General features: G+C 38.7%; 1 long non-coding RNA gene across 1 annotated transcript; it reads left to right on the top strand.

Annotated features, from left to right (window-relative positions):
- The first annotated feature begins 433 nt into the window (after positions 1-433).
- LOC128530540 (uncharacterized) lies at positions 434-5,195 on the top strand. The gene is made up of 7 exons (XR_008361134.1): positions 434-473; positions 1,674-1,730; positions 1,838-1,879; positions 1,954-2,111; positions 2,187-2,346; positions 2,422-2,548; positions 2,666-5,195. It is a non-coding gene; the product is annotated as an uncharacterized LOC128530540 (long non-coding RNA).
- Positions 5,196-23,151: the final 17,956 nt, after the last annotated feature.

Consider the following 23,151-nt stretch of genomic DNA (forward strand, 5'->3'; position numbering starts at 1 on the left):
ACCATCATATCTACCAGTCGGAGTCGTTAGTTCTTTTGAATCTATTACATAATCTATCGTCTATGGTTCAAACCCCACCACCACCAAGTTGCCACTGTTGGGCAAGAACCTTAACCCTCAACTGCTCAGATGTGTAATGAGATAAAAATGTAAGTCGCTCTGGATAAGAGCGTCTGCCAAATGCCTAAATGTAAATGTAAATGTCTATGGGAGTCAAGAGACAAAAGAATGAACGACTCAGGACCGAAAAGACTCAAATGTAACGACTCATTTCTGTTTCCTGTATGTAACATATGGAAGTCTTGCGGTGCCTTGCGCATGCGCGCCCGATAGAATGAACGAATCACTCTCCGGGACGAGTCGTTCATCTGAGTCATGTTAAAGATTCGTTCAAAAAGAACAAATTGTTCGTGAACAACCGTCACAATTATAATCCTGTCAGAGAGAAGATTAGACACGGTGTGGAGCAGACGGTGAGTTTCAGCGGGAAATAAGAAAAATAATATTGAGTGTTTTTGTAGACTTTACTACTTTATTTTAAAAAAGACTTTAAATGACTAAAATAGTTAATGTTTCTTACAAAGATAATGTTTTATAATTACCTCAGGAAGAGCACGAGGCGTTAGCTCGTTTGCTAATGTTTTGTAATTACCTCAGAAAGAGCACGAGGCGTTACCTCTCAGGCTACATAACTATCTAGCTCATTTAAACTAGCATGTCGAAGTGTGTGTTTAAGTATTTAGTTCACTTTATTCTTCAGTACATCTCAGTATTCTGAAGGATGGCAGTGTTTCATGGTGTTTAATATTCAGTATGACACATATTAGTTTTAGTAAAAAAAATTAATAGTTATATATTTATATTTGTCAGATGTTACTCTGGTACACTGAAGTATAATTACAAACATTTCATGAATGTCAAAGGTTTTTATTTACAATTGCATTAAGCTGCACTTAATAGTACTATGCAAAAAAAAAATCAGTATTTGCAGTGTTGACCTTCCAATACCTCTACAGTTTACCCTGACATGCTGTCAACCATCTTCTGGGCCACATCCAGACTGATGGAGCCCATTCTTACATAATCAGTGCTTGTGGTTTTTTGTTTGTCCAGCCGTCTCTTGAGGATTGACCACAAGTTCTCAGTGGGATTAGGGTCTGGGGAGTATTCTGTTTTTGTTCCCTCAGACACTTATCACTTTTGCCTAATGACAAGGAGTTCCATCATGCAGCAGACTTGGTTAAAATTAATATTTGTGCCATTCTCAATTTTTGGCCCCTGGCTGTAGAGGAAAACATTATTTATAATTATTTTATAGTTATTTGACCTTTCTGGAAGAAGTCTCCAGTGTCAGTGCTTCGTAGCAGTAAGACTGTAACTTTAAGGTTTCTGACATCTTCAGGACAGATGAGTTTGTACTTTTACAGTTTCTCAGTAACTTAATGACTTGATTAACTTGTGATAACTTGTATTTTTAGGTTGTTTATTAAACATTCAATTTAAAATCTGACACTCCTTCATTCATAAAACAGTATCATTGTTAGCAGATTGCTTGTGGTGTAAGATAAATAAAACACAAGGGCAGACATCACTTTATCTTATTTTACTAACAAAAAACACATATGTACACAGTTACATAAATAATCAAATTAACTCATGTTTTATGTTTTTAGCGTTTAGTGATAAACACAAATAAGGAGTTGCAGGTGATAGAGGAGCTCCAGAACCAGGTAACTTTACTTAGTTTATAATAAGTTCATTAAAATTCTGTTTAATTTAGCAGTAAATCACACAGTTACATAAATAGTCAAATTTATTCACTTTTCATGTTTTTAAGAACATCAAGCTGCAGCAGAAGAATGATGAGCTCCTGAACCAGGTAACTTTACTTAATTTACAATAAGTTACACATTGCATAAATAGTCAAATGAATTCACTTTTTATGTTTTTAAGAAAATCAAGCTTCAGCAGAAGATGGAGGAGCTCCAGAACCAAACGTTCACCCAGCTGCTGCAACACACACACAGTTACATAAATAGTCAAATTTATTCACTTTTTATGTTTTTAAGAACATCAAGCTGCAGCAGAAGAATGATGAGCTCCTGAACCAGGTAACTTTACTTAATTTACAATAAGTTACACAGTTGCATAAATAGTCAAATTAATTCACTTTTTATGTTTTTAAGAAAATCAAGCTTCAGCAGAAGATGGAGGAGCTCCAGAACCAAACGTTCACCCAGCTGCTGCAACACACACACAGTTACATAAATAGTCAAATTTATTCACTTTTTATGTTTTTAAGAACATCAAGCTGCAGCAGAAGAATGTGAGGAGCTTCTGAACCAGGTAACTTTATTTAATTTACAATAAGTTACACAGTTACATAAATATTGAAAATAATTTACCTTTTATGTTTTTAAGAAACAACAGACCATCAATCTGCTGCAGCAGGAGAAAGAGGAGCTCCTGAACCAAAATATTTAGTTTTTGGCACACACTAAAGAGCAAGACCCAGCTGCTGCAGGAGAAGATGGAGCTCCTGAATCAGGTAACTTTATTTAATTTATAATACGTTTATAAAAATTCAGTGCAGAGTAAGTAAGCAATAAAGCACCACACACAGTTACATAAATAGTCAAATTAACTAAAGTTTTATGTTTTTCAGCAACAAGGGACTATCAGTCTCCTGCAGCCGGAGAAGGAGGAGCTCCTCAACCAGCAAACTTTACTTAATTTACAATAAGTTCATTAAAGTTCAGTGTAAGTAAGCAATAAAACACCACACACAGTTACATAAATAGTCAAATTACTTAAGGTTTTAAGTTTTTCAGCAACACAAAAACAAACGGGAGAAGGAGGAGCTCAGGTAACTTTACTTACATTTACATTTGGGCATTTGGCAGACGCTCTTATCCAGAGCGACTTACATTTTTATCTCTTTACACATCTGAGCAGTTGAGGGTTAAGGGCCTTGCTCAAGGGCCCAACAGTGGCAACTTGGTGGTTGTGGGGTTTGAACCTGGGATCTTCCGAACCGTGGTCCAATGCCTTAACCACTGAGCTACCCCTGTCCCTTAATTTTAATTTACTTAATAAACATAATTTTTTAATTCACCTTTTATGTTTAAGAAAATCGAGCTTTAACAGAAGAGTGAGGAGCTCTCTGTTTTATTTATTTTAAACTCTGTAAAAATTCAGTTTAATTTAGCAGTAAAACTTTTATTAAGAGTAAACTTTCTATTATATGCACAGGACAGGAATTTACACTTAATTTTGTGTCATTAAACATCTAAAATATTTCACTATAAAAAAAATGTTTGAGGATAAAACAGATGTGAGAATCTTTCACAAATCTTTATGGACTTTTATCCAACACTGCAGCAATACAGAAGTAGTTTCAGTTGCTTTCCTGAAGGTTTTGAGGAATTCATATATAGCCCACAAGGTGGCGCTGTCATGTTTAATACAGTACAGGGTGATGCCTAAGAATACTGAGTAGGCCAGATTCAGATGGTTTTAGGCTCGGCAAGAGCTCAGGATTAATTGATGCAGTAAAGTAGAGAAACAAGACACAATAGGAAAAATAAAGTGTTTATATTTACTTAAATTTTTATATTTTGTAATGGGTTTGACGAGCAGAGAGAAAGCACAGGAACCAAATTTCACAAACACGAACAGTCGTTATTTTAGAACAACATTCAGCAGTTAAATGTATGCAGTCTTAGTGGAATTAGCAGAATAGTGGTTTCGGTGGCACCTAGGTGAGCCTCAGTGGAGCAGCATGTGTGAGCATGAGAAAGGCAGCTTCCTTCTTAGCGAAACAGTATTGGAGTTTGCGGAGACAGAGAACATGTATGGGTGTGTATGAGTTCGCCACTTGTGATGCTGTGTGTAAGTGGTTCAAGCGGGAAGGTTTAACTAATGTGTGCACACTGGCTGTAAGCCCACCATTACAATTTGTAAAAAAAAAAAAAAAATCTGAAATAAAATGTAAAGCAAATTTATAAAATTTCAGATAGTATCTATGTAAATATCATCAATATGTAAGAAAAAAAATACATGGGTCTAATAAAATCTCAGTGCTTCAGTTCAGACTGTCACTGTGTGTTTACAGTTCAGTTCTACCCATAAAGTAAATGGTTCAGTGTAATATGGCCCAGGCTCACCATCCATGACCAGGACATAAAAAGAAATCCTCTGGAATCCCCTCGAATTGCTGAGGTGTCCTCTGATTTGCTTAATGTTTCTGGTTTTCAGTCGTGGCAAGAAACCTGACCGATGGATGTGTTCAGAATACATTTACATTTGTATTTATTGGTGAAACTACAAGCGCGGAATCTATTGTAGAATTAAGGTTAACTGAAAGCAGCTTTAAAGATGTTACTATCTTGACTACAAAATCTCATCCAAAGTCAATTAACCAAATCAAATGTTACATTAAATCATTGCATGCAGCATTAACTTTATTTAGCAGTTGTATAACACTAGAAGTGTCAGTGAACTTGGTCTATAATTAAATTGGTGCAGCTTTAACAAAGACTGCGGTACAGCTCTAACTTGTACCAGAACTATGTAAATAAATGACAACAGTAAGATGGCCAACAATGCAAAATGCACAACCTACTGCAACGTCTAGGTGCATGAGATTTTGCTTATACGCAAATGTGTACATGTGAAACCTGGTACACAGTTAGAGCCCATTGAGCTGAACAACTTTTGTACCGCATGTCATGGGCTCAAGTCAACAGGAAGTCAGTTATTTTGATTCGTTTCAAAAATGCACTCTATGGAATTTGATATACCCTACCTAGGGGATTTATACAGTCACCACCAAACCCAGGTCTTTGTGATCTCAAGGGATCCAAAATTGTGGAGAGATTTTTAAATAATTCAAATGGTTCAGTCGTAATGATGCCTTTAACTTGTGTCGAAAAGCGTGCTTGTGTGGGGGGAGACGAGGTGCTTGGGCCCGCGCATCATTGCTTGCAAATATATTTAGTTTTGAATTCCTTTATATACCTTTAGTTTAATTATTAATTAAAACATTTGATTCTAGCAACATTTCCATAAACTATTACAAAAAATTTTATGGCTAGTTATGGACACTGGGTTATACATACATCACAGAGACACCAACTCCCACATTCCTTGGTCTAGAAAAGTAGTTTCATCTCTGAAATACTTTAATACATTTATTACACACTTCAGCAGTGTTTGATTTAGGATTAGAGTTTACATTAGTGTTTAAGAATTGACAGTGATTAGAATAAAATATAACTTTATAATAGAATAATTCAGCTCCTTTTCCATCAAATGGATTTTATCATACAGAAAAGACTTGGTGTCAGGAGGTAAATGTATAATTAACCCGGTACGCTGCTCATCTCATAGTGTTAAGGGTTTTTTATACTACTGTAAAAGTGTTAAAATGTGTGTTTATAAAAGTTCTTGAACAAGAAGGTGTTTTATTTTTTATAAATTTACAGCTTAATTGCAGGAACATGTACAGTGGTTTCTTTTTACTTAAAGTTTTCTTAAAGCTTTTAATCTTCAGAACAGAAGAGTTTATGCGACTTCTCAAAAACATGTGACAAGCTGCGATTTGTAATCGTTTTCTTTAACCGACAGAAACAATAGAGAGTCTGATGAGGAAACGTCTGTTTATAGCTTCTACATTTTGTGCTAACTTGTTTCATGGGCGTTTCCAGACTATTAACTTTTAAAAAAAAGTAAAAGGTCCACAGACCAATATAATGAATGTGATTAGATCATTAGAACCCAGAACCGCTCTCTCACACTCTGTGTCCTGGAATATGTCGTGTGACATGAGGGAAGAAGAAACCCTCCATAGATGTGTTAACCTGGTGATTCAGTACATTTAGGTGGTCAGCTGACTTCAATTTATTGCCCCATAACGTTACTGAGTCTGGACCTGAGGCTTGTACAGTGGATGCAATGCATGATGGAAGCATCACTTCATGCGCTTCCCTTCTTACCCTGACACGCCCATCACTCTGGAATAGGGTTAGTCTGGCCTCATCAGGTCACATGACCTTTTTCCTTCACTCCAATGTCCAGTCTTTATGTTCCCTGATAAACTGATGGCTTTTTCTGATTAGTTCCACTGGTTTCTCTCGGTTTTTCCCACATGACTGTGTAAGAAACGAGAAGCTCCTCACTGCATCAGTTGGGGTTAAAGAACAGTTAAACACAGTAATCACTGCAGTAATTATAAACCCAGATTTTAATCAGGTCTTTGTTTTTTTTTTTATTATTCATTTTAAACAGTATAGTGCTGGGAAAGTATTTTCTAAAGTGTAGGAAGGGGCAAATACTGTTGACAGCTGTGTATATATAGCTAAAGCATTCGGCTAAAACTTGTTTTTTAATAACTTACTGTGTATGAGAAACCTCCGATTTTCAACTTATTTTTCCAACTTTTTCCTATTAAAGTACTAAATCCAGTCGTTTATTTCTTACTCACTTAGATGGCGAGAGAATCGACCATGCAAAAATGGTGAGTTTTATTTATTCTGATATATTAATTATTTTTGTCACCACCCATATTCACTAACTAATTTCTGCTTTTTATTTTTACATTTTTAGGGTTCTGTTCTACTTCTTCGTTGGTTATTTGGTGATTGTTTTCTTTTAACTGGTTATTGCCATTTTTTGTTTTATTTTGTTTGTAAATTTTATGTTCAGTTCATAAATGTGTTTAATATTTTAAAATTTTGTTCTTATTTTATATTAAAAGAATTTAATGTGTAAATGAAATTTACTTGTGTAGTGCTGTGGTCATTGTCACAAAGCAGCTTTACACAATCAAAAGAAATTATGAAAGTGTGAACGTGGGCGACAGTGGCAAGAAAGAAAAAACCTCCCCGAGATGGTAATAGGAAGAAACCTTGAGAGGAACCAGACTCAACAGGGAACCCATCCTCATCTGGGTGAAAACAAATAGCAGGGATTGATCTGCAGTCATACTGTGTTAAGAGGCTGAAAGTTCAGTATAACAGGAGATGTGGAGAAGTTCATTTGGAGTCCAGTTAGTTATTGGAGGCTCAGGTAGATTCTAGGAAAAGTAAAGTGTTAAATTGGAACTATTAACTGTAACTATATAAGTGGATTAATAAAGCAATCTGACACTTTCATTCAGAAAACAATATCATTGTTAGCAAATTACTTGTGGTGTAAGAGGAATAAAACACAAGCACATCTGCTTCATCACTTAAGCTTACTTTCCTATAAGAACAACACACATACAATGACAATTATTGAAATAAATTGACCTTTTAGCTTAATAGGAAAGCAGGTTAGATCTAAAATAAGAAATATAACCTCATAAATCTGGTAACTACTTTATTTACAATAAGTTAATTAAAATTCAGTGCAGTAAAAGTAAGCATTAAAATTTTTATTAACAGTAAACTTTTTATTATATCCATAGAACAGGAAATTCAGGAATTATTTCTGTCATTAAACATTTAAAACATTTGACTGTTTAAATAAAGATTTGAGGAAAAAAAAACATGAGAAATTCTTCACAAATGTGTGCTTTATGGACTTTTATACAACTTTCCAGCAATGCAGTAAGAAGTAGTTTCAGTTTTTTTACACTTTGGTTCAAGATTCAAGAATTTTTGTCACATACATGGTTGTACAAGTACAACAGTAGTAAAATGCAATGCAACAAACTCCAGACTGTGCAGATTAAAAAACAAATTACGTATGTATCTTCTTTGTCTTTCGGCTGTTCCCTTTCAGGGGTCGCCACAGCGAATCATCTGCCTCCATCTAACCCTATCCTCTGCATCCTCTTCTCTCACACCAACTAACTTCATGTCTTCTCTCACTGCATCCATAAATCTCCTCTTTGGTCTTCCTCTAGACCTCCTGCCTGGCAGTTCCAACCTCAGCATCCTTCTACCGATATATTTACAATCTCTCCTCTGAACATGCCCAAACCACCTCAATCTGGCCTCTCTGACTTTATCTCCAAAACATCTAACGTGGGTTGTCCCTCTGATAAACTCATTCTTAATCCTATCCATCCTTGTCACTCCCAAAGAGAACCTCAAAATCTTTAGCTCTGCTACCTCCAACTCTGCCTCCTGTCTTTTCTTCAGCGCCACTGTCTCTAAGCCGTAGAGCATCGCTGGTCTCACCACTGTCCTGTACACCTTTCCTTTCATTCTCGCTTATACTCTTTTATCGCACAACACACCTGACACTTTTCTCCACCCATTCCAACCTGCCTGTACCCGCCTCTTCACCTCCTTTCCACACTCCCCGTTGCTCTGGACCGTTGACCCCAAGTACTTAAAATCCTGCACCTTCTTTACCTCTGCTCCCTGTAGCCTCACCGATCCTCCTGGGTCACTCTCATTTACACACATGTATTCCGTCTTGCTGCGGCTAACCTTCATTCCTCTGCTTTCCAGAGCATACCTCCACCTCTCCAAATTTTCCTCCACCTGTTCCCTGCTTTCGCTACAGAGCACAATGTCATCTGCAAACATCATAGTCCATGGGGACTCCTGTCTTACCTTATCTGTCATCCTGTCCATCACCAGAGCAAACAAAAAGGGGCTTAGAGCTGATCCTTGATGCAGACCCACCTCCACCTTAAACTCTTCTGTCACACCTACAGCACATCTTACCACTGTCTTACAGCTCTCATACATGTCCTGCACCACTCTAACATACTTTTCTGCCACTCCAGACTTCCTCATACAATACCACAGCTCCTCTCTTGGCACCCTGTCATACGCTTTCTCTAAATCTAAAAAGACACAATGCAACTCCCTGTTACCTTCTCTGTACTTCTCCGCCAGCATCCTCAAAGCAAATACTGCATCTGATGTACTCTTTCTAGGCATAAAACCATATTGCTGCTCACAAATGCTCACCTCTGCCCTTAACCTAGCTTCCACTACTCTTTCCCACAGCTTCATTGTCTGGCTCATTAGCTTTATACCTCTATAATTGCCACAGCTTTGCACATCTTCCTTGTTCTTAAAAATTGGCACCAATACACTTCTCCCCCATTCCTCTGGAATCCTCTCACTCTCCAAGATCTTGTTAAACAAACTTGTCAAAAACTCTACTGCCACCTCTCCTAAGCACTTCCATAACTCCACAGGTATGTCATCAGGACCAACAGCCTTTCCACTCTTCATCCTCTTCAACGCCCTTCTCACCTCACTTCTACCAATATTTGCTACTTCCTGTTCCACAACAGTCACCTCTTCTACTCTTTGTTCTCTTTCGTTTTCCTCATTCATCAACTCCTTAAAGTACTCCTTCCATCTTCCCATCACCCTCCTGGCATCTGTCAGTACATTTCCATCTCTATCTTTAATCACTCTAACCTGCTGCACATCCTTCCCATCTCTATCTCTCTGCCTTGCCAACCTGTACAGATCCCCCTCTCCCTCCTTACTGTCTAGCCTAGCATACAAGTCCTCATATGCTCTTTGTTTGGCCTTTGCCACCTCTACCTTCACCTTACTCTGCATCTCCCTGTACTCCTGTCTACTCTCTTCAGTCCTCTCAGTGTCCCACTTCTTCTTAGCTAGCCTCTTTCCCTGAATACACTCCTGGACTTCCTCATTCCACCACCAAGTCTTCTTGTCCACTTTCCCCTTACCTGATGATACACCAAGTACCCTCCTACCTGTCTCCCTGATCACATTGGCTGTAGTTGTCCAGTCAACTGAAAGCACCTCCTGACCACCCATAGCCTGTCTCAACTCCTCCCTAAAGATTTCACAACATTCTTCCTTTCTCAGCTTCCACCACTTTGTCCTCTGCTCTGCCTTTGTCCTCTTCGCCTTCCTCACCACCAGGGTTATTTTGCACACCACCATTCTGTGTTGTCTGGCTACACTCTCCCCTACCAACACTTTGCAGTCACTGATCTCTTTCAGGTTACAACGTCGACACAAGATGTAGTCGACCTGAGTGCTTCTGCCTCCACTCTTATATGTCACCCTATGTTCCTGCCTCTTCTGAAAGAAAGTATTTACCACTGCCATTTCCATCCTCTTTGCAAAGTCCACCACCATCTGTCCTTCTACATTCCTGTCCTGAAAACCAAACCTGCCCATCACATTTTCATCACCTCTGTTTCCTTCCCCAACATGTCCATTGAAGTCTGCACCAATCACCACTCTCTCCCCTCTGGGGATGCTCTGCATCACTTCATCTAACTCACTCCAGAATTTCTCCTTCTCTTTTAACTCACATCCTACCTGTGGGGCATAACCACTAACAACATTGAACATTATCCCTTCAATTTCCAGCTTCAGACTCATCACCCTATCTGATACTCTCTTCACCTCTAGAACATTCCTTACAAACTCCTCTTTTAGTATAACTCCTACTCCATTTATTTTCCTATCCACACCATGGTAAAACATTTTGAACCCTGATCCTAAGCTTCTATCCTTGCTACCTTTCCACCTGGTCTCCTGTACACACAGTATATCCACCTTTCTTCTCTGCATCATATCAACTAACTCTCTTCCCTTCCCTGTCATGGTCCCAACATTCAAAGTCCCCACTATCACTTCTAAATTCTTGCCTTTCCTCTTCTCTCTCTGCTTACGAACACGCCTTCCTCCTCTTCTTCTTCGTATGTATATACAAAGTAAAATAAGATTAAGAAAACCCTGATATTAATTATATAGAATATAATATAAATATAAAGTTATAAAGAATTATATTGTAAAGATGTGATACCAGTGCAATATTATGTGATAAAGTGTCTGTGTTAAAGTGACTGTATGCTGAATTTGTCGGTCATTGCTGAGGTTGTGTGTTTATCGCCCTTATAGCCTAATAAAAAAACCTACTATTTAGTCTTTCAGTTCGTGCCCTGAGTGACCGGAGTCACCTACCAGAGGTACTCTACCCCAATAATGGACTGTTGCCCGAGGTCAACAAAGTGCTTTTGGTTTCTGAAGACCAACACAGAGAGACTGAGCGGAAGCTTCTTCCTGCAGGCTACAGTATATGGTCTCTCAATCAGAACTCCACATTGGACTAAACACTCGGATACGGATTAGGTGGTGAATGTCTTTTATAATGCACTGTCCCCTGGACCTGCACTGCCTGATGTAAATGTCCTGTGGATCATGCAATTCAGTCCTAGTGATGCGCTCGGCGCGCCTGATCGCTCTCCTTCAGAGAAATGCTGAAGGTTTTTTGTATACATACACCATTAGAAACACCAGCTCCCAGATTCCTCGCTCTGGAAAAGTAGTTCCATCTCTTTTTTTTTTGGTTGATTCTTTCAGTTCCTCCCTGTCACTAATTGGCTGTAGAGCCGTGATTAATGTGGAAACACGAAGTACCTCTCATCTCTCCCTTCTGAGAGAGCTCAGCCAATTAGCTTTCTCTAGACCTCGGGCTGCGAGAGGTTACAGCATCACCCGGGAATCGAACTAGCGATCTCTGGATGATAGTGCGACCACTGCGCCACTCGGAGACCTGTGGTTCCGTCTCTAAAAGACTTTAACCATCAAATTCTCAGTGTTTGATTTAAAATAATAGTGTTTAAGAGTTGATAGTGATTAAAATAAAATATAACTAATTAAGGTGTGCTCGATTCCCATCTCTGTGTGAATGGCGTCTGCATGTTCTCCCCATGCTTGGTGGGTTTTCTCTGGATACTCCGGTTTCCTCCCACAGTCCAAAAATATGCAGGTTAGGCTAATTGGTGTTCCCAAATTGCCCGTAGTGTGTAAATGGGTGTTTGAGTGTGTGTATGTGATTTTGCCCTGCGATGGATTGGCACCCTGTCCAGGGATAGGCTCCAGGTCCCTGCGACCCTGAATACAGGATAAAGCGGTATAGAAGATGAGTGAGTGAGTGAGAGTAATTAAGGTGTAAAATAATCCTGCTGCTTTTCCATCAGATGGATTTTTTAAATCTACAACCATTTGAATTTGCTAGAACAAGAAAGTATTTTATTGCTTCTAAATTAAAAATGCCATTGTTTTACACATTTGCTAATGTCACATTAAGATAATCAAGGTCCAATTAAATATAAGATGGGTTTTTTTTTCCTCGCTGTGGAAGCCTATGTAAATTGGCTTGTGGACTTTACCATTTGTGGATTATTCTCCAATGGATCGTGTTTCATAGGACAGTGTTAGAGCACTTAGCACTCCTGGACTGAGACAAAACAGTCTCAGTGAGACTTCAGCTTCACACACACACATTATTTGGAACTTTTTTTATACACATACCCTATACTAACAAAAGGACCGTTCAAAAGTTTTAGAACACTTTCTAACTCCATGATGGTTCCTGATTTTTATCTCTTTCTACATTGTAAAGGAATGCTGAAGGCGAACCGCCTCCCACCCTTTTGAGGATTCTCCAAAGGTTCTCAATGGGGTTGAGGTCAGGGGAGGATGGTGGCCACACCATGAGTTTCTCAGTTTCTCTTACAGAAGGCACAGTTCTTCTTTTTGTACCATGGAAGAAAGTGGTCAGTCAACATACTTTGCAGAGGTAATTTTCACATTTTCAGGGCCCCTAAAGCAGCCTACCAGCTCTCTTCCCATAGATTCCGGTCCAAAACATGACTTCGGCACCTCCTGGTTGACATCGCAGCCTTGTTGGGACAACAACCATTCACCAACCATTCACTACTCCATTCATCTGGACCATCCAGGGTTGCTCGACACTCATCAGTAAACAATACTGTTAAAAAACTTGTCTTCATGTATGCCAGGGCCCACTGCAACTGTTTCTGCTTGTGAGCATTGGTTAGGGGTGGCCGAATAGTAGGTTTATGCACAACTGCAAGCCTCTAAAGGATCCTACACCTTGAGGTTCGCAGGACTCCAGAGGCACCAGCAGCTTCAAATACCTGTTTGCTGCTTTGTAATGGCATTTCAGCAGCTGCTCTCTTAATCTGATGAATTTGTCTTGCAGAAACCTTCCTCATTCTGCCTTCATCATTGTCCTGATCATCAGGAAAATCCATTTTCCCCTCCTTACTGGCTGGGGAAGTATCAGGGATGATTGAAATTGCCTCAGAGACATGTGCGTAAAGGTAATACAGTGAGATGATGTTTTTTAAAAAAAAAAAAAAATAAAAAAACACTGTATTTTTAACAAGAGACTCCAGGAAATTAATTCACCTGGTAAAAATTTGTAATAAAATTAAATTTTTAAAAAAGAACCAATTCAGATACATTATTTAATGTAAAAATACTATTATAATATGTGCTGTGCCAATTATGTATGTCTGTTTTATCACTGATGTGATAAATGTGTGTGTGACATCCTTGTCTATTGCTTCTATTTGGTCTAACCGTTCGGATATACCCTATTCTATGCTGCCGGCCAACCACCGTGGTATCAATCGTACTGCATTAATTACTGAATCTCCGTCTCTATCTGCTCTACAGACACGCAATGATTGTGCGCTTTGTCCAGGACTTCTGTGCTCTCCACGCTGTTAACTGATAAAGATCTGGATTTCTTGCTGCTTACTGAAACATGGCAAATACCAAATGACTATTTCCACCCAAATCTTCTCACCACCCCTGGATACAGCTACCAGACCAAACCCCATTTGACATCGAGGGGCGTAGTAATCGTAGTAACATTTCTGTTAAAACCATTGACTTTTATGCAACTTCAACCTTTGAATACCTGGTTCTCAAAATCTCTGGTACATTTCCTATGATTGTATTTCTCTTGTATCGTCCACCCAAATCAATGTCAAATTTTTTCACTGAACTGCATGAACTATTAACCCTTACTTAAAAACATACATGTTAACAAAGATTGCGCACACTCCCGTGAACTCATGTCAGTTTTTGAATGCTTTAATCTCGTACAGCACATTATTTTTTCTACACATCTAAAAGGTCACACACTGGATTTAATTTGTACAAGTGGTTTACGTAATGTTTCTGTGTATGCATCTCAGATTGGACTTTCTGATCACCTTCTCATTTAACTCAGTTGTGAAATGCCTCAGGGTAAAATCAACCATTACCTTTTTTAAAAATTACTTCTGTTGATCATTCACAAAGTCCCGTCGACTTGAAGCCCACCTCAGCGTGGAACATCTCCCTCAGCTTCTCTCCACCCACCCTGAGCAGAAAAGCGTACTTCTTCACTGAGTTGCCCTTTAACCTGCAGTCTAGAGTAAACTCTGAGGTGCTGCAAGGCTGCAAATCACACAGTATGCACTGCAGCAGGTCAGGACATTGTCCTTATGATGCCTGCACTCTGTTGCAAAATTCTTCCTACACTATGTCTCAAATTGCTCGTAGTGTGCAAGAAGCTGAGAAGGAGAAACCAAATGCTATTTTTTTTTTTTTTTGCATAAGTACAAAATTTTTTTTAAATCTTATGCCAAATTACATAAAACAACAACATTGTCCATTTGTACAGGGGTGAGAGTGAGTAATGTATAGAAGGTGCAGTAGGTAATAAGAACATTGTATATATGATAATATACATTATAACTATGCAAAGAAGTGAAGAATACATGTCGAGAAGATAACATGCTTAACATGATATAGATATGTATACACAGAGGTACCTCAGCATGCTGAGCTCGTGGCTCATGGATTTTTGCTTTAAAAACTGAAATTTTCCAAGAAAATTTCCTCGGAATACAAATAATTTTTGGCATATGAGTGAACAAAAGTTGTGCGGACGTCTGAGAGCCGTGCAAAACTTGTTTGCATCGGTGGAAAGATAAGCGAAGGAAGTTTAATTGTTTTTGCACCCTGGGTCCCAAGAATGTTATCAAGGACGGTAGCAAGAAGACAACAGAGCTTTGAGTTTGTATTTTTAAAGCAGCTGGTGCCAAGAGGAATCAAGTGAGGTTTAATGTCTATTTATTCCATATTTAACTTTGTTTACTATGTCTTTTCTAAATGTTTTGATCGTTTTTTGTATGCAAACATATGATGTAGTGTTGGAAATTGATAATGTTGGCAATATTTTTGGGTGGATGGAATGGTTTATATGCATTTACATTATGGAGAAATGCATTTCACAAAACAAAATTTCACCTTAAGAATGAAACTGATTGTCTTCACGTGCCATTATATGGTTCCACTGTCCTGTATATGGATGTCTTTATGGTGGAGTATATAGAGAACAAATATGGTGGAATATACAGAAGTGCAATGATAAACATAAATTAAGGATGGTGTAACAATGCATACAGGATGAGGCATTCTATTATCAGCTGTTCCTTAACAGCCACAGGGAAAAAAACGCTTTTTACTCTGTTTGTCCGGGATCTGAGACTCCTGTAGTGCCTTACTGATGAGAGAAGCGTGAATAGTAGTCCATAACTTGCTGTTTGCACAGGGTGTTCTTGTAAATGTCATCCATGGTGAATGCAAATGGTTCTTTTCTCCCCCTCCAAAGGGATTTACAGTCTGAAGTAGAGCATTTGCTGTACCAGTTTGTGCTCTCAATGGTACTGACATCAGGACAATCACCCTGGTTTTTATGTATCTGAAGAACTACAAGCAAGTACACCAGTGATAATGAACTATTTTAGTATTTGTTGAAGGAACAGAATACAGGTTAAGCAAGGGACATGAATGCCTTTGATGAAAAGGATAACAGGCAAGGGTGTCTTATCTGGTGGTTACTAGTTCAGGTTGGAAGTAGTTTTGACAATGTTGGACGTGAACGATCCCTTCCTAAAGGCCACTAAAAGAAAATAAATCAATGGACTAATTTTAGTATAACAAAAACACTGCTGTTATCACAAGCAGAAATATTAACTCTCAGATCAGAGGATGGAAAAGGGGACAAACTCCTCTTCACTGGACGAAAATGAAAAAACACAAAATCAAAAGAGATGAGCGTTTTATAGCCATGTTACATTAAATCAGCAAAACACTTCATTACTGATTATACAACAGTTCACTCAGATCCACTAGTCTTAATTGTACAGTCACACGTCCCGGTTCAGAATCATTAATACAGTTTTATTAGTGACATCATTAGCAGACATTATTAATTATATTTTTCATAAAGATATCATTTAAGCTAAAAAAAAAAAAAGATAACCATATGATGATAAAAAGGATAAAGAGAAGCTGATTTTACTTGAAACAGCTTAAACAGGAAAAGACAGAACATTGTGGTTCGCTCCAGCACTCAGAACTGTGTAAATCTTACCTGATCCTACAAATGTTTCATGTATAATTTGAACAATAATAAAAACACAGTATTTTGCTCTTCTCTGTAAATACAGTTGGTCAGGCCGGGCAGACTGGTAGGACCCAAAGGCAGACACACACTAGTTTCAGGATGTAGCTCAAAGTCTACAAACCTTACCCTCACATCCCTGTAGTGGCCGTTTATCGTACCTTTAACTTTAAAATCCACTTAACTTGCCAATGTTAGTTATTTTAGTTTTTACGCATGTTCCAACCTTTGTGTGTGTCCTTAAATCCTTTCTGCTCCAAAAGATTACACATGTCACGTTCCAAGCTCCACGAGCACGGTCAAAAACTTATATCGAGCCACGCTTGGCAAGCACTACTTTTAACAAAAACAAAAAACTCTCCCTTGCGCATGCCCAATAATTCTAATACAGCGCCACATGCTGTCATAAAATAAACACTGCACATTATTAATATTTCAAAAAAAAAAGAACATTCAATTCAATTCAATTCAATTTTATTTATATAGCGCTTTTAACAATGGTCATTGTCTCAAAGCAGCTTCACAAAAAATTAAAGAATTTTTTTTTTTTCTAGAAAAGAAAAGAAAAGAAAATATTTGGAAGTGTGTATGTGTGAGAATAATGTGTCTAGATAATAATGAAATAAATGAATGATGAATGAAATGTCTCTGATGAGCAAGCCAAGGGTGACGGCGACAGTGGCAAGGAAAAACTCCCTGAGATGGCAATAGGAAGAAACCTTGAGAGGAACCAGACTCAACAGGGAACCCATCCTCATCTGGGTGATAACAGGTAGAAATAACATCATGTGTGTTATGCAGGTGAAAGTTCAATATAACAGAAGTTGTGTAGATTCAGTTCAGCAGTAGGTGCAGAGGGCAGATGGGGTCTGGATCACTGGAAGCACAGGAGCAGGATGTGTAGCTCCAGCCATCATAAAGCAGAATCTAGCTGGAGCAGGTCCTTCTCAAGATGCCTTAGAAACCTCGCAGGGTTGGCCTTTGTCTACTGAAGCTGGCACAATCTCCAGATGCCTCGGGATGGGTAGAAAAATACAGAAAAGATGGAGAGAATTAGCGTAGTTGCCATTCAGGATAGGTGTACTGGAGTATGAGGTTATGGGATGAGTTACGCGTATGCCAGATTAAAGAGATGCGTCTTGAGTCTACTTTTGAATTGGGAAATCGTGTCTGCTCCCCGAACAGTGTCTGGAAGGCTATTCCAAAGCTTTGGAGCCAAATATGAAAATGCCCTGCCCCCTTTTGTAGATTTAAAAATTCTGGGAATTACCAGAAGTCCGGAGTTTTGTGATCTTAAGGGACGTGGTGGATTATAGCGTATCAGAAGACTGGTTAGGTATGTGGGAGCTAAACCATTTAAAGCCTTGTATGTAAGTAGTACTATTTTGTAATTAATTCTAAATTGAACAGGTAGCCAGTGCAGGGATGATAATATAGGTGTTATATGATCATATTTTCTGGATCTAGTGAGAACCCTGGCGGCTGCATTTTGGACTAACTGTAGCTTGTTTATTGAGGATGCAGGACAACCACCTAGTAATGCATTACAATAGTCCAGTCTGGAGGTCATGAATGCATGAACTAGCTTTTCTACATCAGATACGGATAGGATACTCCTAAGTTTGGCAATATTTCTAAGATGGAAAAAGGCTGTTTTTGTGATATTGGAAATATGATTTTCAAAAGCCTAGTTACTGTATTATATACTGTATATAATATTACGCCCAGGTCTTTTACTGTTGAGCTGGTAGTAACAGTACATCCTTCTAAACGCAGGCTGAATTGTGAAAGCTGTTGTGTGCTGGTTTTTGGGCCGATGAGCAATATCTCTGTCTTATCTGAATTTAGTAAAAGAAAGTTATTGGTCATCCAATCTTTTATGTCCTGGACACACTCGGTTAATCTAGACAACTTGGGTATTTCATCTGGTTTTGTTGAGATGTATAATTGGGTATCATCAGCATAACAATGGAAACTAATCCCTTGCCTTCTAATGATGTTTCCCAGGGGAAGCATGTAAATTGAGAACAGGAGAGGTCCTAAAACTGACCCTTGTGGGACCCCATATTTCACTGGCATTACATCAGACGGTACTCCATTTAGATCTACAAAATGGTATCGATCAGACAGGTATGATCTAGGCGATCTATGAGAATATTATGATCTATGGTGTCGAATGCAGCACTTAGATCCAGTAAGACTAGTATTGAGATGCATCCTTGGTCTGAAGCTAAAAACAAGTCGTTTGCAATCTTAACTAGTGCAGTTTCTGTACTATGATGGGGCCTGAAACCTGACTGAAATTCTTCTAGGGTGTTGTTTTCCTGCAAGAATGTGCATATTTGAGCTGATACTACTTTTTCTAATATTTTTGATATGAACGGAAGGTTTGAAATCGGTCTGTAATTTGTTATTTCATTCGCGTCCAAATTAGATTTTTTTAAGAAGCGGCTTAATAACTGCCAGCTTCAAAGGTTTAGGGACGTGACCTAGATATAATGAAGAATTAATAATGTTTAGAAGTGGCATTCCAACTGTAAGCATCACTTCTTTTAAAAATCTGGTTGGTAATTGGGTCTAAAAGGCACGTTGTTGATTTAGCTGAGGTGATAAGTTTATACAGCTCTTCCTGTCCTATACCTGTAAAGCACTGAAAATCTAAATGTGAAGCTCTAGGCTGAACTAGATCATGAGATGCTATTAGAGGTTGAACCTCTGTTATTTTCTTCCTTATGCTATCGATTTTTTCATTAAAGAAGTCCATAAAATCTTTACTACTAAAATGTTGTGGAGTACTCTCTGCAGGCATCTTAGGTTTTGTTAGGCGGGCTACTGTACTAAATAAGAACTTGGGATTGTTTTGGTTTCTTGCTATCAGTTGGCTAAGATGCTCGGTCCTAGCGGTTTTTAGAGCCCGTCTATAGCTGCACATACTGTCTTTAAACGCAATTCGAAAAACTTCTAATTTAGTTTTTCTCCATTTTAGCTCAAGGTTATGGGTTGCTCTCTTTAGGGCGCGAGTATGGCTATTGTACCAAGGAGCAAGTGTTTTATCTCTGACTTTTTTTAATCTGATGGGAGCAACAGTGTCTAATGTACTGGTAAAAATAGTACCCATGCTGCTAGTCATTTCATCTAGATCGTCTGCATTTAGGGGTCTAATAAGAATTCGGGACAGATCCGGTAGATTACTTGTGAATCTGTCTTTAGTAGTCGGATTCATATTTCTAACAAATAACGTGGAGAGACACAGCTAATCTGTTCTACGGGTAGAGTATATATCAGGAGGTGATGATCTGTGATATCATCACTTTGAGGTGAAATCTCTATATTAGAGACATCTATACCATGAGATATAATTAAATCTAGTGTATGATTACAGCGGTGAGTTGATCCATTTATATTTTGTTTAACCCCAAAGGAAGTCCATAAATGTGAGGGCTAAAGTGTCGTTAGCATCATCTACATGAATGTTAAAGTCACCTACTATCAACACTTTGTCAGAATTAAAGTGTTAAACAATTTGGCTTGCACTATACAAACTAAGAATATATTAACCGCAATAATATATGAATTTACGCATCAATAACCAAACAACGTATCCGCTGTATTCAGTGGCTTGTACGCATCCCAATAGTGGATTTCAAGACCCTGTGTATTAAATACACACACTGTGGTTTTTTTAACCTTTAATTATCTGCGTTTTCATGACTTGGTTTAAATTTACATTGTAAATTAATTCATTTTTAATATTTCATGTCCATGTTGATTACAAGGCTCGGCGAGTGTGTTGGATTAAATGTACATGCTACAAAGTTATGAATCTTTGATCTCCAACATTTCTGCTTGCAACAAGACTCAGCCATCAGCTGTGCTGATTCCTTTCTGAATTTAAAAGATAATCCTCAGTGATCACACCACTGATGTGCGCTGATTTTGACTTTTATTTTGGGTGGATATTAAAACTCTGTTAACAAGCAGACTTTTGACATGATATTCTGATCTTTGTGGATTTTAAGTCTTTGTCATTAATTTGTGTTTGCTTGGACACACACTACTACGCAAAAGTTTGGGATCACTTGCAAATTTCCAAAAACTTGAAGCTTTACAGAGCAGAAGTAGCAGATCCATCTCAATATCAACTGTTCAAAGGAGATTATAGCGTATTTTGGATAAACGCCTTCAGTATTGTTTCACAGTGTAGAAAGAAATAAAAATCAGGAACGACTATGAGGCGCCGTATAGGGCTTAAATCAAACTTTACTCATGCACACACATATGAAACACTTGCATACACATATATGAAACACTCACACATACATATATACTACTAACTGCTCAAACAACTACATATGAAATGCGCGCGCACATACATACATACTTTCCGCGCACATACATACAAACTCTTCTCGCACATTCACCTATGAGATTCTCAGTGTAACCGGAAGGCATTTCAGTGTAACCGGAAGGCATTTCAGTGTAACCGGAAGGCATTTTAGTGTAACCGGAAGGCATTTCAGTGTAGACGGACTTGTCGCTTCATTCTCCCTGAATGGTAGTACTGGTTTGTATCGTCACTGCTCAATCACATGGCGTATTCAGAACTATCCACATAATGTCTGAATATTTCAGCGGCAGAAAACGCAGGTAATGATTTGCAAAAAGAAAATTGAAGCACGGAATCTGTGGCTAATATGTCGGATCCTACAACAGAAACAAATACTGTTTTGTGAAATGTGTTTCCTCGCCTTCGCTAATATGAACAATAACTCATCGGAATCCCACGGGACAAACATTGTTCCGACCCCCCATATCACCCACTTTTGTGGTGATAAATAAATCACTCGTTGTCTTCTAAACTGTCCATTAACGGTCTATTTAAGAAACGCTACTACTAATCAGGGAGAATGAAGTTCATATACATTAAAATGACTACACCCTACTCCCTACTCCCTGCGCAGGAAATGTCTGAAAAGGGAACTTCACTCTACAAAATTCCACCATTCAGGACACCATGCAACGTCACTTCCTCCTTGCGTTACCATGGTAACACAAGCACCTCGGATACCTGTCGCTGCTACTGTGGAAATTTCACGCTATTGACATTAAATATAGATTATTTATTGAAACAAAAACTGATACCATAAAAAATATAAAACGTATTATTTATTTATTTATTTTTACAGATTACTAGTGTGGCAATGTGGACAGTAGGGTCTTCCCCTTTGGTTCATAGGTAGGTGATTAGTTATTAATGGTAGCCAATCAAAATGGTCCCCAATGGTATTTAAGGCTGGTTTTTGTCCCACCTGGCGTACGTCACAAACGATACCGCTCTCATGGTGTGTGTATGGACCGAAGGTGTGGGTGAGTGTCATTTGTAGCTAGGTGGCTAATGAACAGATGGGCCTGTACCTTTTAATGTGATGGTTTATTCTTCCATTAGTGCGTCTGTGGGATAAGTGTCATCTGGTTGAGCTTCTCCATTAGCGTGTCCATTGGATTATTGCCACTCGGCAGAGTCAGACTGTTCACTTGTTGCTAGGTAGGTACATGCTCCTTACGCGCTGTATGTTCGGCCGTTGGGTGGTGCTAATCGGTATTTGTTTACCATTTAGCCACAGAGTTTCTTTTGTGCTGGCGTTACACTGCATGGCTTACTGCGAACTGTGGGCGGCGTTACAACTCGCGCAGCACAACGGGTCATCTGGGTAAGTGAGTTTCGCTTCTTCTAGCTCATAATAAGAAATGTGGGATGGTTATGTCTCTTTTCTTTTAGTAAGCTACGAACACTTGAGTGTTGATGCGCCTTGTGAGAGCGGAGGTATTAACTTTCCGCCTTGACTGAGGACGGCGCTGCTGTCTCTTCTCCGTTGGTTCTTCTTCGTCGTCTTTTTTTTGTTTTGTCTTCGGTGTTTCTTCTTCGATGGTTTTTGTGAACTGTTTTTTTGTTATTTTATTCGCCGTGACAGCAGTAATGGTTCAGGGCTGCCCTCTGGTGGTCTGAAGTCACGGTGGAAGATGCCATAATATAGCGTTGGGAGAACTCTGACCTTTGCGTGGTATTTTGGTGAGCTGTCCGAACTGTGTTAATTTATATCTGTTTTGTTTTTCTTTATTTCCTTTATTGGTTAAATTGTAATAGTTGTTGTTGTTTTTTGTCTGTTTGTCTTTGTGTTTAAGGCAACCAGAATAGTCTATCTGTTGCATTTGTTTTTGTTTATATATATATATATATTATTTTGTGTCTGTTTATTTTGGGTACGGTTGGGTTGGGAGGCTAGCTTCTAAATACTGGTGGGTAGTGTAACTGTTTGAAGTGCAGCGCAGCTGGTGTTCACGGTTTTTTTTTTGCGTGGATATGTATGAAGTGCACCTGTAAGGTTGATACCTCCTTTAGTCGGCTTTGGCCGCCCCGAAGCCTGTGCCCGAATTTATTGTTCTTGTTTGTGTTTTTTTTCATTTCTATTGTGTGTGTGTGTGTGTGTGTGTACACAGAGTGCCGTGTTCGTGTTTTATGGTACGTGACGATTCTCCGGATATTCGGTATTGCATGCTAAGGAGTGATATTTGGCATTGCATGCTATGGAGTGCTGGTTTTCTTTAAATTGTTTTTAAATAGTAAATTATAATAAAGTTTGTACATTTGTACCCTTGTCTCTCATTTATTAGCTTAGCGAACCTCTTTCTTATGGGTGTTATTTCCCCGGTTAACTTCGGGGTGGCGTAATCGGGTCTACCAAATTTTACATTCATTTGCCCTACCACGGCGTTGCCACATTCTTGGCGCAATCGGCAGGATAGGCTGTTTTTCTTTGTGAGAGACCTGGGAACAGATGTACATACATCTTTTTGGTTGATCTGTGTACTTTATTTTGGTTGGTTGGTTTGTTTTTCTTTTTGTGTTTTTGTTTTAGGGAGACGTTGAGTCGGAGA

This window comes from Clarias gariepinus, chromosome 9 (genome assembly GCF_024256425.1).
Source record: "Clarias gariepinus isolate MV-2021 ecotype Netherlands chromosome 9, CGAR_prim_01v2, whole genome shotgun sequence".
Classification (NCBI taxonomy): Eukaryota; Metazoa; Chordata; class Actinopteri; order Siluriformes; family Clariidae; genus Clarias; species Clarias gariepinus.